Source organism: Rhagoletis zephyria, unplaced genomic scaffold, assembly GCF_001687245.7.
Source record: "Rhagoletis zephyria isolate East Lansing unplaced genomic scaffold, Rhagoletis_zephyria_1.1 Rzeph_scaffold_12558, whole genome shotgun sequence".
NCBI lineage: Eukaryota > Metazoa > Arthropoda > Insecta > Diptera > Tephritidae > Rhagoletis > Rhagoletis zephyria.
This window is the reverse complement of record NW_016169632.1, coordinates 1-14,660: the sequence shown is the minus strand read 5'-3', so window position 1 is coordinate 14,660 and position 14,660 is coordinate 1. Positions and strand designations below refer to the sequence as shown.

Below are 14,660 nucleotides of genomic sequence, written 5' to 3'. Positions count from 1 at the left end.
TCGCCAGGCAATATTGCCAACAACAGTGGTAGCAGCAGCAGTAACAAGCAGCTCCAGCAAAAACTGCAATGCTATGACGATTGCAGTTGATTGATTTGGTTTGGTGGATAGTCGACTTAGCGTTGCTGTGATTAATTCAAACTGGGTTGAAGTGCAGCTAACGGAGCGTACAGCAATCATCGAACTCGCAAATTGTCGTTAAATGCTGCTGGTCATCAGCAATGCAATCGCCGATGGTTGGTCATAATAATCACACACACATGTATGCATACATATGTATCTACATGTGTATGTATATATGTACTTATATGCATGTATGCATCTACATTGCAGCATATGAATTTAAGAGTTGAAAACCGGCATTGCCACTTTGAGTGCTGCAAAAACTTGCAATATTTACGATAATCTCGAATGGAGTGTATGAAAAGGAAAAGTATTTGACTTTTGTGTACTAGCATTAACATTAATGCATTATTTGTAGCATACAAAAACATAACGTAAAAATTAGGGATGTGCGATTAATCAATTAATCGAAAAAGCTGATTAATTGAAACCTGATTAATTAATACATCAAAGAAAAATCAATTTTGACTAATCAAAGTGATTCATTTCTTAATTCATTAAATTTTAGTTAATCAGAATCTAATTAATTTTATTAATCAGAAAACTGATTAATCGTAATCTGATTAATAAGAAACCTGAATAATTGCTGCTATATTTTGTTTGAAATTTGTGAGGGGAAAGAAGTTCTTGAATGCAGAAGGATTCGCGAACGGTGATAAGTTTGTGCGTGCGGAAGATTTTAGGAGTAGTGAAAAATTATTTGAGCGTGGAATTCGTGAGTGGGGAACAGTTAGCATTTGGTAAGAAATTCGAAGGCAATGAAGAATTCAAAGGCGCTAAAAATTTCATTACTAGTGAAGAAATCGAGAATGCTTAAGAAATCGTGAATGATGAACACTTTTTGAATGGTAGTTTATGATTAATAAAGGATTCGTGAGCGTTCCTGTGTTGTAAGAAACTCGTGAGCAAAGAAGGATTCGTGGGAGCTGAACAGTTCGTGGGTAGTAATGCATTTGCGCTGAAAGTGCGCTGAAAGTTTCGTGAGTGTTGAAGAATTTTTGTGCGTGAATAAATCTTTGAAAAATCCGTCAGTAGTTCGTGAGTGGTGAGAATTTTGTAAGTGGTGAAAAAATCGTGAGTAGTGAAGAATTTGCAAACGGTGAAAAGTTTGTGTGCTGGGAAAATTTGATAAGTGCTGAAAAATTCGTGAGTGGTGAACTGTTCGTATTTGGTTAGAAATTCGTAAGCTTTGAAGAATTCGAAGGCGCTGAAAATTTCATTACTGGTGAAGAATGCGTGAGCACTGGAAACTTCGTGAGCGGGGAAAATTTCAAGAGAGTTGACGAAGTTCTTAGCACTGAGAAGTTAGGGAGCGATGCACAACATCTGACTTTTATCTGCACCTTATCTGAACACGTTTCCGGTAATTTTGCTGGCTGGGATATTACGCTTTACAAAAGTGAGTAGTCTTGTCTGACAGTTTCGTTTGACCTCAAATTAGGACAGAGCTAACATATTTTCTCAACATTACTTTGTATGTGTCTATACAGAAACAACATTTTCTCCGAAACAATATTTTTTCGAGGCTACATGCATGACGAAACGTAAAAGAAATAAACATGTGGTCTCACAGGATCCTTTCCCCACCAGTTTTTACGTCCCGAACCTAGCTCAACCAACAAATGGAGTTTGTTTGAACTGCCGATTACTCGATGTTGGCTTTCGAAAAGTCATTTATGACTTGTGAATAAAGAAATATCGTTGATGGCATACATGATACAAAAATTTAAATATTTGTATCATGGATGGCATCGTTAGAAATTACATACATATCTTTTGCAATCCATTTGGTCGAAAGGTTCCAACTATGCTGTACAAATTTTTTAACCGTTGTTTTATGATTACAAAATCTGCATCACGAACTATACCTTTGAAAATATGTTCTACATATGGAAAAATTAATCCGATATACCTCTTAATATATTGGACTTCTATGGAGCCACATTGGTACTCATATCTGAATAAGCGTTGACAATTACTAAGTTCGTTTGAGTTGAAATATTCTCACAATTTTTTTATTGCATCAATTGTGGCCGCCGCCTTGTCCTTATGCCACATAATTAATGGCTATTTTCTCATGCTTGCAAATATACATACAAACTGTGCAAAATATATATGTACATACACATGTACGTCTGTACAACTGAAAAGCAAAAAGTCACAAAAGCATTTCATTGCTATTTAAAGAATGCTTATGAAAAGCGAAAGTAAATAAGAAAACGTCGAAACCGGTATTCGAACGCATATTTGCGGCAGTATATTGTAGTTATACAGTACGTACGAGTATGTATGTACTCGTGCGAGTATAAGTATGAAGTACATACATACATTCGAGTACGTAAACAAGTGAGCGTTGTAACAAGTTGTATAGAGGCGATTGAAGTGCAACCCGGTCAGTGGTGGCAACTAGTAATATATACATACACACAAATTTACATATGTACATACATTAGAGGCGTCCTTATTTGTTTGGACATTTAAAAAATGGTTCTTGTCGATAGCCGTCCGGCTAGTTTTTTCCTTCTCGTCTGAAAGGTGTACAGTGGAAAATTGAAGTCTTGTCATCTTGCCTTGTGATCGTCCGATATCACCATGCACTGGATGCATTAGCGCACACAAGGGGTGGGTTTTGTGGTTCAAACCCCCCTAAAGCTAATAGCCTCAAATACAAATTGTATCTTAAAGCTTACAGCTCTCAAGAAAAATCACCAGAAAGATTTTTTATTATTTCTGTTGTTTGAAAAAGCACTTTGCTTGTGCTGTAAATTTTCTTGAGGAAATAAATACACAAGCATTTTTTTCTTGAAAGCTGCAAACTGATTTAAGAAATTTTGATAGAGGAAAATTTCTTTTCTATTTCTTGTGCATAATTTTATACATATGTATGTATGCATTTTTCGTTTTACTTGAGAACTCTTTAAAGCTTAACTGCGAATGAAAACATCGTCCTAAAAATACGCAATGCATACCAAATTACTGTTTTGTTTTTTTACACTTTACAGCCTAAAAGAGTTTACCACTGATATGCACTTAACAAGAGTTCGAAAATTTAATTTGCCAACTTCGAGTTCGTTCCACCAAAATGAGCACAAGTTCAGTTTTTTTTTTCTCCATTCGAAATATTAAAAAAACACCAACAACGAGAGAACGAAAAATGACACTGAAGAAGGCACAACGCCGAAACCGGTTTGTCTCCAAACCAAATTTGACAAGGGATGTCGGAAAATCGTTCCACATTACATCACACTCCTACCCTGTCGGAAACACCAACAACGAAAATTAGAATTAAAAAAATTTGTCAATCGCGAAAAAAACATAATCTCTATAGAAAACCAGAAACCAGAAATCTAGGAAAATGAACATAAAAGTTTAAAAATTTCATGGAACTTATTAATTTATTTGTATTAATTTTTTTTTAAATTTTTTATTACTTTTGAAAGTTATGCGCATCTTGTGTTTAGAGAACTTTTTATTAAACAATTAATTTTTAAGCAAAAAATAAACAGACTTCAATTCTCATATAGAAATTTAAGAGTCATGTTGATTTCTTCATGATCCAATAATCGGATCTAAACCGAATTACGGGACGACCCTTGAGGTACCATCTTTTCGAAAAAAAATTATTGAAATCGGTTCACGTAGTCCAAAGTTATGCGGTAGCATACATACAAAAGAAAAAATACTCCGACGTAGTGATAACCTCCCCTTTTTTTGAAGTCGGTTGAAAATGTTCGCGTTCTTTGTTAATTTTATGCAAATAAAGTGCAATTTATGAAACTTTAAAAAGTTTATTTATTTATTACATACTGTATATAAAACTTGCATAAATATATTTTAAACAACGTATTATCTGAAGCCAATTTTCAATATTTTCTGGTGATATACCGTTGGAAGTATAAACCCCTCCCAAAATATATTTCTGGGTGCGCCCCTGACTGGATGCTTGTACTCAGTAAGAGTATCGAAGAGAGTACTGGATGTTACTCAAAGTAAGCTACAAAATACTCGACTCTACTTGTACTCAGACGCAAAATTTTAGCTCAATGATCACATACAATATTAAAACATATAGTCGAGAAAGGCGTTTTTTTGTGAAATTAAAGTTTCTGTCATAGAAAACAGTCTTTCACAAGGAACAGACGGCACACAGTGGAAGAGCCGCATATAGATTATGGTGAAATGTTTCAATTGTGCTCCGATTTTACTGTAATTTTTTATCTGTAGTATTTTTGCTTCCGAATGCAGAAATGTGAAAAATCGCATAGATTTCCAAGTCCTACTATTTTGAAACGAGGTTACTTTTAAGTAGTGAAACAGTGGACGTTAAGCAATGAGGAAGCTCATCGTTTTCTTGTTATTGAAATTTCTTTTCCAAAACAAATTCTCGATCCTCCTCTGATTATCCAAAACTTTTGATCTCCGCTTTTATGCGTTAATTTAGACTTAACCCTAGCACAAGTGAGTGGCAGACTTGGCCAAACCGTTTCTCAAAATATAATTTTTTTAGCTGTGGCAACACATACCTATTTTCAGTTGCATCTTCACAATTTTTGCAAATTACTTAATACTGGCACATTGTACTCGATAACCACCAACTACTTGTACTCGCGGATCGAAGTACACAAAATACTCAGTACTTGGAGAACTGGTGTCGGAACGTCACTCGTATTTTGCCTGTTTACCACCAAGCCCATTCGCATTGCTTCCATATCCAACTTGGAAAAGAGATTAAAGAAATGAAACGAAAAGTAGTCGCCCTCTCTGAAATCTCATTTGGCATCAAACACCTTCGAGGGGACCTTCCCATTTCTGACTTAGCTGTGTATTTTTCTCAACGTCATTTTACACAGCCCTATCAGTTTAGCGGGTATACGAAATTCATATATCGCGCAAAAGCATCAACCTTCCGTGCAGCCGAAAGCGACTTTGAAATCGACAAACAAATGGAGGGTGGGCGATTTGTTCTTAAGCTCTCCGCACTCACGCATTTCGGCCTTATTTCTCATAATACAAATCTCTTTCTCCTCAACTCTTGATAACGCTCTAGCACGATCGAAGCGTGGCCTTGTAGGCAGCGTCTTTCTTCTCTGCGGCCATTCCGCAGAGCCTGGGTTCGAGCCCAGTTTTCGTCCAACATCAATAAGTAAAAAATCATTTCTAATATCGGCGGCCCTTGGCAGGCAATGGCACATCTTAAGCACAAAAATAGCTTCTCATAAAAATACTATCGCCGTTCGGAGGCGGCGTAAAACTGGAGGTCCTCCCCTTTCCGTGACAACGTCAATACTCTAATATTTACCAAGTTAATTTTTTCTTCGATGCGACATGTAAATATTAAGATATTAACCTAAAACTAAGTAGTATAACACCAAAAACCATAAAAAAAAACAAGTAGAAAGTATATTTCCCATAGGAAGTTTCCACTTTTTGCATTTAATGATTTTGCTTTTGCTTGGCACCAAAACCAACCAAAACCGGTTTGGACCGAGACCAAAAAAAAATCGCCAGTTGTCTCTCTCCTTTGAACCTTCTGCACTTGGTCCTTCCATTTTGTTCTTGGGCGCCCTTGATTTCTCTTCCGTTCATCTTTTCATAGAGCGTCGTCATCCATGCTTACAACATGCCCAAGCCAGCGCGTTGTAATTTTATGCGCTTAACAATGTGCAATACACCGTAATACAAGCGAATAAAAAAGTTTAAAAATTTAACAAAATTTTAATGTTATTTTGAGAGCTTTATTTCAATGACCTTAGGGTGCTATGATTGGGAGGTAGGAACTGAGATTTAGTGGGTAAGTACTAGAATGGGTTACTTGAGGTCAAGGAACTTTGGAATAAAAAAACTGTCCCCCCGAGACAAGAACATATTTGAAAAACACGAATTTATAGTCCGATTTGGTTGTAGCCGGCAGGTGGCACGGGGTCAACGTATTTCGAAAACCTGCCAATGTATATGATTTGATTTACTTTACATTTGTAATATGTATTACTTAAATGAAAAGGAATAACAAAAAGCGAGAGCCGAGATATTTGGATAACCCATATTTATGGTACGATTTGGTTCATATTTAGAAAGGTTGTTTTAAAAAGATTTTTTACCTATTAACTTATTTCGAAATTGCCTTGAAAAAATACTTTAGACTCAGAGATGTTAAAGAATAGTGGTGTTTTGCTGGATCTTAGGTAGACAAAGTTCTTCACTACTTCAAAGTTGAAACTACCAGCAGTGGTGCGTGCAACCAAACCGCAAGTACATTTTATGTGTTACCAGGAATCGAGCCGCTCGTTTCTCCATACCAGTGCAGGAATTTGGGTAAATTTACTGTAGTTGCATACATTTAAATAAGTAGTATGTATAATTACATATGTACTTACATAAGTACATACATATGTTCAAGTACCTAATTATGTGTTTAACAATTAAACATTGCCATGTTAACGCACCAACTTCAACAACGTAACTAACTGTATTGTCTGCACAGCTCAATGTTAAAGAAAATCATAATTGAATCAGTTGAAAAAATCTAGAAAATACTTAACAACCAAAAATACATAAACAATAGTTAAGGTACAAAAAAAAAAAAAACACAAACAGATTGATGATGAGAAAAAATCATGCCTGAGTGCAGCAATAAGTACACTGTAATAAGCTGGCATAACGAAGTCGCTTGCTCGGTTGGTTGGTTAGCTGTTTGGCTGGTAAGTAATGGAAATTGTACGCGTTGACGACATAAAACACGCTTTGAATGCCGACAACACAATCTAAGTACGTATGAGCGCGCATATGTACAAAAAGCTAAAGTTGTAGCGCGTACCGCTGCCAAGTAGCTGGTGGGCTGGTGGTGGTGCTGTGCTAGTGGTTCAAAGGCACTTACCACAACATTGGCGGTGGTGGTGGTGGTGGTGTAAGCGGCTAAAGTCACAGCCACAACCATTGCAGTAGTCCGATTGTCAGCAACAGCATCGAACATTTAATCTTTTTGCTTTCTTACCTATTTCCCATTTATGTATTTTAATTTTTTTGGTGCTGGAGCCACACACTAAGCGCTGACTGAACAGGCAGGCGCTTCATTAAGCTGAGAGTCCGACTTTTACCTTCAGTTACAGACGAGTTTCACAGCAGTGCGGTTCAAATCGATCGTGGTTGAGGTTTGTGCATTCGACTCAGAAAATAATTGCAGTGCGGTAATGATATTTGCAAATTGTACATAACGGAAAATAATACCTTAATAAATTAACTGATTTACATATATGTATATACATATGTATATGCGGAAGTGTGTAGCAAAAGATCACTTGCAAATTTTGAAGGCTTGGCTTGGCACTCATGCATTTGCTAAGGCGTCATAGGATAATTTGAAGGCTAAAAGAAATGAAAAATAATGATATAATGACTATGTGTTCTATTAAGTTACTTACTCAGATTTATGTGGTACATACATATTTGTTATGAAAACAAGCAAGCGCGCAAGTGCCCAAAATTGGATTTACTTCGAAAATTCGCTGGCATGCAATAAACACTCTCGCAATGAACCTAATTGTTTTCATAAATTCCAATTGAGATATTAGCAGGGCATTTACCTACTTGAAAAACAGTGCCAGTGAATTTTATGGCATTCTTTTGAATTTGAAATATGGAAAATTTTTTATTTTTTTTCACTTTTATTTCAACACATGTTGATTAAAAGAAAAATACTTAAGATTCTGAGTATGCAGTTTTGTAGAGCATTGAATTCTAGTAGAATAAAGTACAAGTTTCAAATGGCTAAAAACTACGCTTGATTTTTTAGAATTTTTAAAAAAGTTCGAAATTTGCACGAAAGTTGTGATCTCACGAAGGACTGTACCGATTTTTTGAAATTTTTGACACCTTCTACAGACTTTCGATATATTAAGGGAGCGTGGCATCACCCATACATATCGAATTTTTCATAGCGTATATCTCTGTAAATATTTGTAGTAGTGTCCTGGAAATTGGCACAGAGATTTTGGGGCTACTGGAAAAGGGGGCGTGGCGCTTTCCAAACATATTAAAACTTGTATCTATCTGTAAATATATGCATACACCCAGAATACAGTGCATTTTTTTATTTTTCATAATAAATTTGTTTGTTAATTGTTTATAGAAATATAGTTCACTTTGCATCTAATGGCACCACACTTTGGGTATGCAGTTTTGTAGTTTATTCAATTTCAGTACCAAAAAGTGCAAGGTTTAAATGTCTATAAGTTACCGTTGATTTTTGAGAATTTTTTTCGCTGATGATGTTGCGCATTTTTTCCGTATAACGAATGCGTGAGACTTTTTTTGTATGCGAAAAAATGCCGAAGAAAAAAATTGTAATACCAGTCGGAATTCTAGTATATTTTGCTTAGCTGCACATCCTTCTTTGCACGAAAAACTTGTGCACCTAACCGAAAAAGGCACTTAAGCGAATTTTCTTTACTACTTCAATGAGGAAGGTATCCGAATCCCTATGAAACCAAATAATGGAGAAGCACTTATCACGTAGAAAATAATGCAAGCGAAATTTTTTTCGAATGGTATCTTATTATATATATAACTACATAAATTGATAGCCATTTTCGTTGTTCTGCGATATGAGGAAAATAAATAAAAGCTTGTAAAATTAGGTAATTGTAGGGCCAGTGCAGGTAAACGTTAATTGATAATTGATACTAGTTAGTTGCACAATTTTTAAGGCAGGTATCGCCAATGGGCAGGTATGTTGAATGCATCTATCGGAGCACTTTCCTTATAAATGTTAAAAATAATGTCTCAGATGCGCATTTTGGGGTAGGTATCTTAAATGTGCACTTAAGCATAAAGGCAGCAAAGCAAAATATACTGTACTTTTAGAAAGCAATTTTTCTCAGAGCGTACGAATTCGGGTTTCGATCAACTTTAATTTTGAAAATGGCATTTTGCTAGTGTAATTTGTTTAACACCAGATTTCCGCATTGCCCCGTCAATTTAATTTTTTTTGGACCATTCTAGTATTAATCCTGGTTATCTACAATTTTGAAGTTGTAGCTGCCAATAGCGACAAGTGCCTTTATGTGTGAAAATTCTCCATTTGTGCCTGGAGTTGCATTGTTTTTAACTCGTTAAGCATACAACCAACCAAAACTTCTCTTCCTTCTCCAATCTAGGAAAGGGCTCGCTAATGATTTTTATGACGTTTTCTTTCTACCGAAAAATGTTGCATTCTCACAGATATTAAGGAAGGAGGATAAGATTTATCTCTCAATGACTCTTTCTGTAGAAATAATTGCAGCATCACTGTGTAAGAGCCGAGGTGCTTCATTTTAGAAGTATGCATGTAAGTGATCTAATTTTCAATAGCAGGTTAAAGTAGTCGTACGAAAATGAGACTCTGGTCCAGAGCATCTCTTTGCCTCGAAGGGCGCGAAGAGATTATTCCCATTTTTAACGGAGCTAAAATTGTGCAACACGACCGTATGGGCCCTGTAACGGTCCCAAGCTATGAAATAATGTCTTACTAAATATTGCCGGCTCTTCTCGTTGAATCAAAAGGAAATCACGAACTGTGGAAATGTACACTTATAAAAGGAGATGGAATTTTTTTAGGAGCAATGTGCAATGTAAAAATTTCATTTTCCATTCCTGCCTACAATTTAAGTGCAGAGGAAGTCTCTAGTTTTTCGCATATTGTTATAATTGCTATTATGTTTTTAATGAAGAAGTTAAATTCGACATTTTTGTATTGAACTTAATTTGATTCAACAACTCCGGGGCTCGGTAAATTTTTAGGTTGGACATCCATATATTTATATAGCGATTGCCAGGCGTAAAGGTTCGTCACTACTTTCACAAAATGTCTAGTCGCTTCGTTTGTCCCCTGGTTTGGTTTTATTAATAATCAGAATTATAAAGAATATTTGTTTTTTAAAAATCAGAAAGCGTCATATTTCAGATTCTAATATAACTCTTAACTCGGACTCATATTGGCGTGGCCTTCTATGAGGGGAAATATGCTCTTTTCTGACTCTTTTTTGAGCTCATAATAAGGGATACAATTCAGAACTCTGAGACTTTTTTTGACTCTTAAATGAGTCCGACTGTTGATAGGGAAGTTTTGTTGGCTTTGTAGACAAAAAAAGTATCAAGCCAATTTTGTATACCTTCAACTGAAGTTAAGCATACTTCGGTAAGGGCCTTTTAAATTGACTGGAATAAATGCTAGTCGGGTGATGCAAGGTGTGGGCAATTAGGAGGATAAGGTGTGACCACTTGTGCAATATGCGGTCGAGCATTCTTATGGTGGAAGACTCATTTCTGGTTGCCCATTTCGGCCGTTTTTGCGAGAGTGCTCCCTTCAATCGCTTCAGTTGCTCTCTGTAGAGTGCCCCGTCGATCGTCTGATTTTTTCAGGTTCCGAATTTTTTGGACCATACCAATGCCTTTCAATCACAATAAAATATCTTTTTGAGTCAATTCCGCGTTTACAAACGTTGATGGCCTTCCTGGGCGCTCTTTGTCGATTGTTTAAAAATCACCAGGCCGAAACCAGTATTTAAAGGTTGAAAATCATGGAGGAAAAACCTCAATAATTTCCTGACCTAAAACATTTTGATTGAAAGATAAATTCTGCTTTTTAGGACTAAATAAGATTCTGGCCAAGCGAATCCCTGAATTATATAAAGAGCTACAATAAAATTCCATAGTTTCAGGACAGAAAACATTTACCTTTACTTAGTTACACCGAGTTATTCAATTTATTAAATGCTTTATTTTTTACACATTTCACACTTTAAGTGCTAGTTATTGTTAAATTTTTTTCTTTTATTTTCATTTATCTTTTTGTGGGTGCGCTTTCAGTAGATCATTAATTTAGTGAAAACACAATTAACCATTTATGAGCGAAGAAAACGAAGCACTTATTTCAATAGCAAACATTAATTTTTTTTTATAAATAATCTCATTAAAGAAAAGTGGCCGGAGAAACATAAAAGAAATTGTGAAATTGTGAAAGTTCATTGAAATTACGACCGGAAATAAATACAAATCATACACACACACACAGAAATGCATAAGTGGCAAAAAAGTGTTTGATGAATAACCGAACAACGCAACAAACCAATAAAAGATAACCAACCTGATAAAAAGAAGTACGCGAAATTGTTGTAATAAAGGATTTACACAAAATAATAAAAAAAAACCAACACGCAATCTTGTGAGCAAAAACAGTGCATCTAAAAACGAAGGGAGTTACAAAGAGAGTCGCAGAAACACTTCGCAACCCCAGCAGTCAACAAGCAACATGTTGAAGCAACATCAATTGTCAACATTGGTCATTGCCGTTGTATTTGTAATGGGTGAGTTATGCTTTGTATATTTGATTTGAAATTTAAAGTTTTTGGCTACTTCTTTAACTAAAGCTCATGCGAGGTAAATGAACTTTTTTCATACAAAAAAAAAAAAGAAAAAGTCTTCAATTGCAATTGAAACTCAAAGAGCAGACACTAAATCCGCTCGCTCCGTTTTCTTCACTCAAATAACCAAAATAAACATGAATTCAACATTAATGAAATTTTATATGAACCGAACGTGATTGAATTGTTAATTGGACGCTTAATGGTTATTTATGTAATGGTTTTGTGCATGGTAATGGAGCGGCGGCATTATTGGCCAAAATGGGTTTAAACTCACAACAGTGACGAATGGCTAAGAAACTAACCATTGTTGATTTGTTTGTGTTAATGAAGGGTATAAAGGGTCACATCTCACCATTCAAATGTCATCGTCACTCAGTCGGCACGCACTCATAAAGCGCATGAAAGTTGTTTTTTAAGAAAGTTTTTCGTTCACAATAGGTGACAGCAAATGCTTTTGAGAGAAAACTATTTACGTAGTATTGGCGTAAATAGTGGATATTTGTTGTTGTTTATTTTAACCGAAGATTAGCGTTGTTATGGCATTTTGTTCAAAGGTCTCAGACATTTCGCAAAATTAACTTAAAAAGGGGTGAATGAAAAAAGATGTTGTGATCTACACCGCGCGACAGTAAATTTGACATACAAAAAAACCAATATATTCACGAAACTATGGGCAAAATATAGTGAAAATGCGCATTTAGTTCTTTTTTTCTCTGACCGGAGGGTTTTTTAAAACAAATTTGAAACTTAAAGAATATAATTAGTTCAAAAAATTATTTAATAATTCCATTGCAATGTAGAACAACAATGTGGGTTCTTGGATATCCTTGAAAATTTTTGAAAAAATTATATGTTACGGACTAATATACACACGATCACATCCTCGAATATCGTCGTCCTAACTTTACTAGCTTAAGAAAACAAAATTAATTAGAGGGCATTTCCAATACCTATTCGTCCTTGTGTACCAAAAAACAAAAATTTTCCTTGTACGGAATTTTCTCTTTCATTTGGTACCCATAATGTTATTCTATGTTGTACTGATTTTTTTAAAATAATTTTTTGAATTAATCATATATTTGAAATTTCAAAATCCTTACAAAATTCTGAAGTCAGAGTGAAATACTAAAATTGCAGTTTTACTACATTTGACCCATAGTTCCTTTAGTATATCGATTGTCTCGTCTGTTTTAAAATTTTTTTTTAATTTTCGCCGGGCGGTGTTCCAATTACGAAAAACTTCGCTACAAAAAAAAAGAGTTGATCTACTAAAATTTCAATAATTTTAATTTTTCCAGGCATGCACCTTTACATTTCAGATAACGTTTTTAAAACGATAAAATTTACGATCGATCACTACTAATTTAAAGAACAAAATTATATTATTACACAGGGCAACTCTGATTTTGGTGCGGCAAATGTTAAATCTGTTTTTGATAGACTTTTTTGAGCTGATTACGAATCCGTAATTATAAAGATTCCATCACGTACAGGTTTTGAGAAAATCGAGGTCAAAGTGTCAAAAAATCGGGCTTTTGCAATATTTGAGAAGTTCTAGCAAAGAGTAAAAAGGTGATCGAACCTTCCACTTAGGCTTAGATTAAAGCAAGAACCCTCGACTACTATCCTTGAAAATACCATTCCTGCACATTGAATTTATGGTCACTTATAGTCATTTATTGAGCAGTAAAATTTGACTTTTGGCGAAGTTTGAGTCCCTGCCGCAATTAAACAAAAGGTGATAGAACCTTCCACTTAAGCTTAAATTAAGGCTTCGACTACAATCCCTAAAAATACCATCTCTTCGTCTTGACCCTAAGATCACTTATAGTCGTTTATTGAACAGCAAAAACTGATTTTGGCAGCATTTTTTTTTCAATAGCACAATTTGCCAGCATTTTTTTTATTGTTCAACAAATGCCTATAAATGGCCATCAAGTAAAGGTGCAGGGATGGTATTTTCAGGGGCAGTAGCCTAGGGTTCTAGCTTTAAGTTAAGCCTAAGTGGAAGGCTCTACCACATTTTTACTCTTTGCTCGAGCTTCTCAAATATTGAAAAAAACCCGATTTTTTGACACTTTGACCACGATTTTCTCAAAATCTGTACATGATGGAATCTTTATAATTACGGATTCGTAATCAGCTCAAAAAAGTCTATCAAAAACAGATTTAACATTTGCCGCACCAAAATCAGTGTTGCCCTGTGTAATAATATAATTTTGTTCTTTAAATTAGTAGTGATCGATCGTAAATTTTATCGTTTTAAAAACGTTATCTGAAATGTAAAGGTACATACATATTTCTCGTATATATTATGTAAATAGAAAACGATTCATATGCTTTGCGTTCGTAACCAACTTGGAAAAGGCCGATCTTATCCAGCATTAGACGAAGAAGTCATCCGATAGATAGTCAACTATCTGAAACCTCATATGGCACCGAACGGCTCTAAGAGATCTTTCCCAATTCTTTGTTTGGAGGGGATACCAAATAGGCCACTCACTACGTGGAGTCGAAGGCGGCTTTCAAAGCAGTCCTCATCCCGCGGACCTTTAGTAATATTTCCCTTTCTTGTCTCCCCCTGGCATTGAAATCTACAAACAAGATTTAATATCGTGTCGGGGGTAGCGCTGGTATGTGCGCTCCAAGCTGTCATTAAAGAACATTTTCGAAGCCTGATCCTAAAATTCTGTCGTAAGTTGCTAGAGTACTTTAAAGGCTCAAAATTGACCCCAAAATAACCCAATATTTACCGTCGTTTCTACGACAGACGCCGAATTGGTCACTTACAAAAATTAACCTGTCGATAGGTTTGGAATTATATCTTTGAAACGTCAGACTTTTCTTTCAAATCGCTTCATTAGTTCTCGTGCAATAAGCGTTTCCGTAAAGATCTAAAAATTACAACTACAAAATTTGAGCATAGCCTCCATATCGAAACGTAAGACGTGATCTATTTACGTCCAAAAGAAGATAGCCTGCGGAGCCTGCGTGTAAGCGTAGCTAACTTCTGCGCAATGGGTCGATATAGAAGAAATCGAGAATGTAGAACGTTATCTATGTCACTGTAACAAAATGGGCTCATCGACATTCGTTTCAACATTACTTTCTTGAGTATCTGGCATTGAAGATTTTCTG

General features: G+C 35.5%; 1 long non-coding RNA gene across 1 annotated transcript; it reads left to right on the top strand.

The window, feature by feature from the left end:
* The first annotated feature begins 7,014 nt into the window (after positions 1–7,014).
* Positions 7,015–11,295, top strand: LOC108377698 (uncharacterized). Its single transcript, XR_001849354.1, has 2 exons — positions 7,015–7,307; positions 11,075–11,295. It is a non-coding gene; the product is annotated as an uncharacterized LOC108377698 (long non-coding RNA).
* The last annotated feature ends 3,365 nt before the right edge of the window (positions 11,296–14,660 follow it).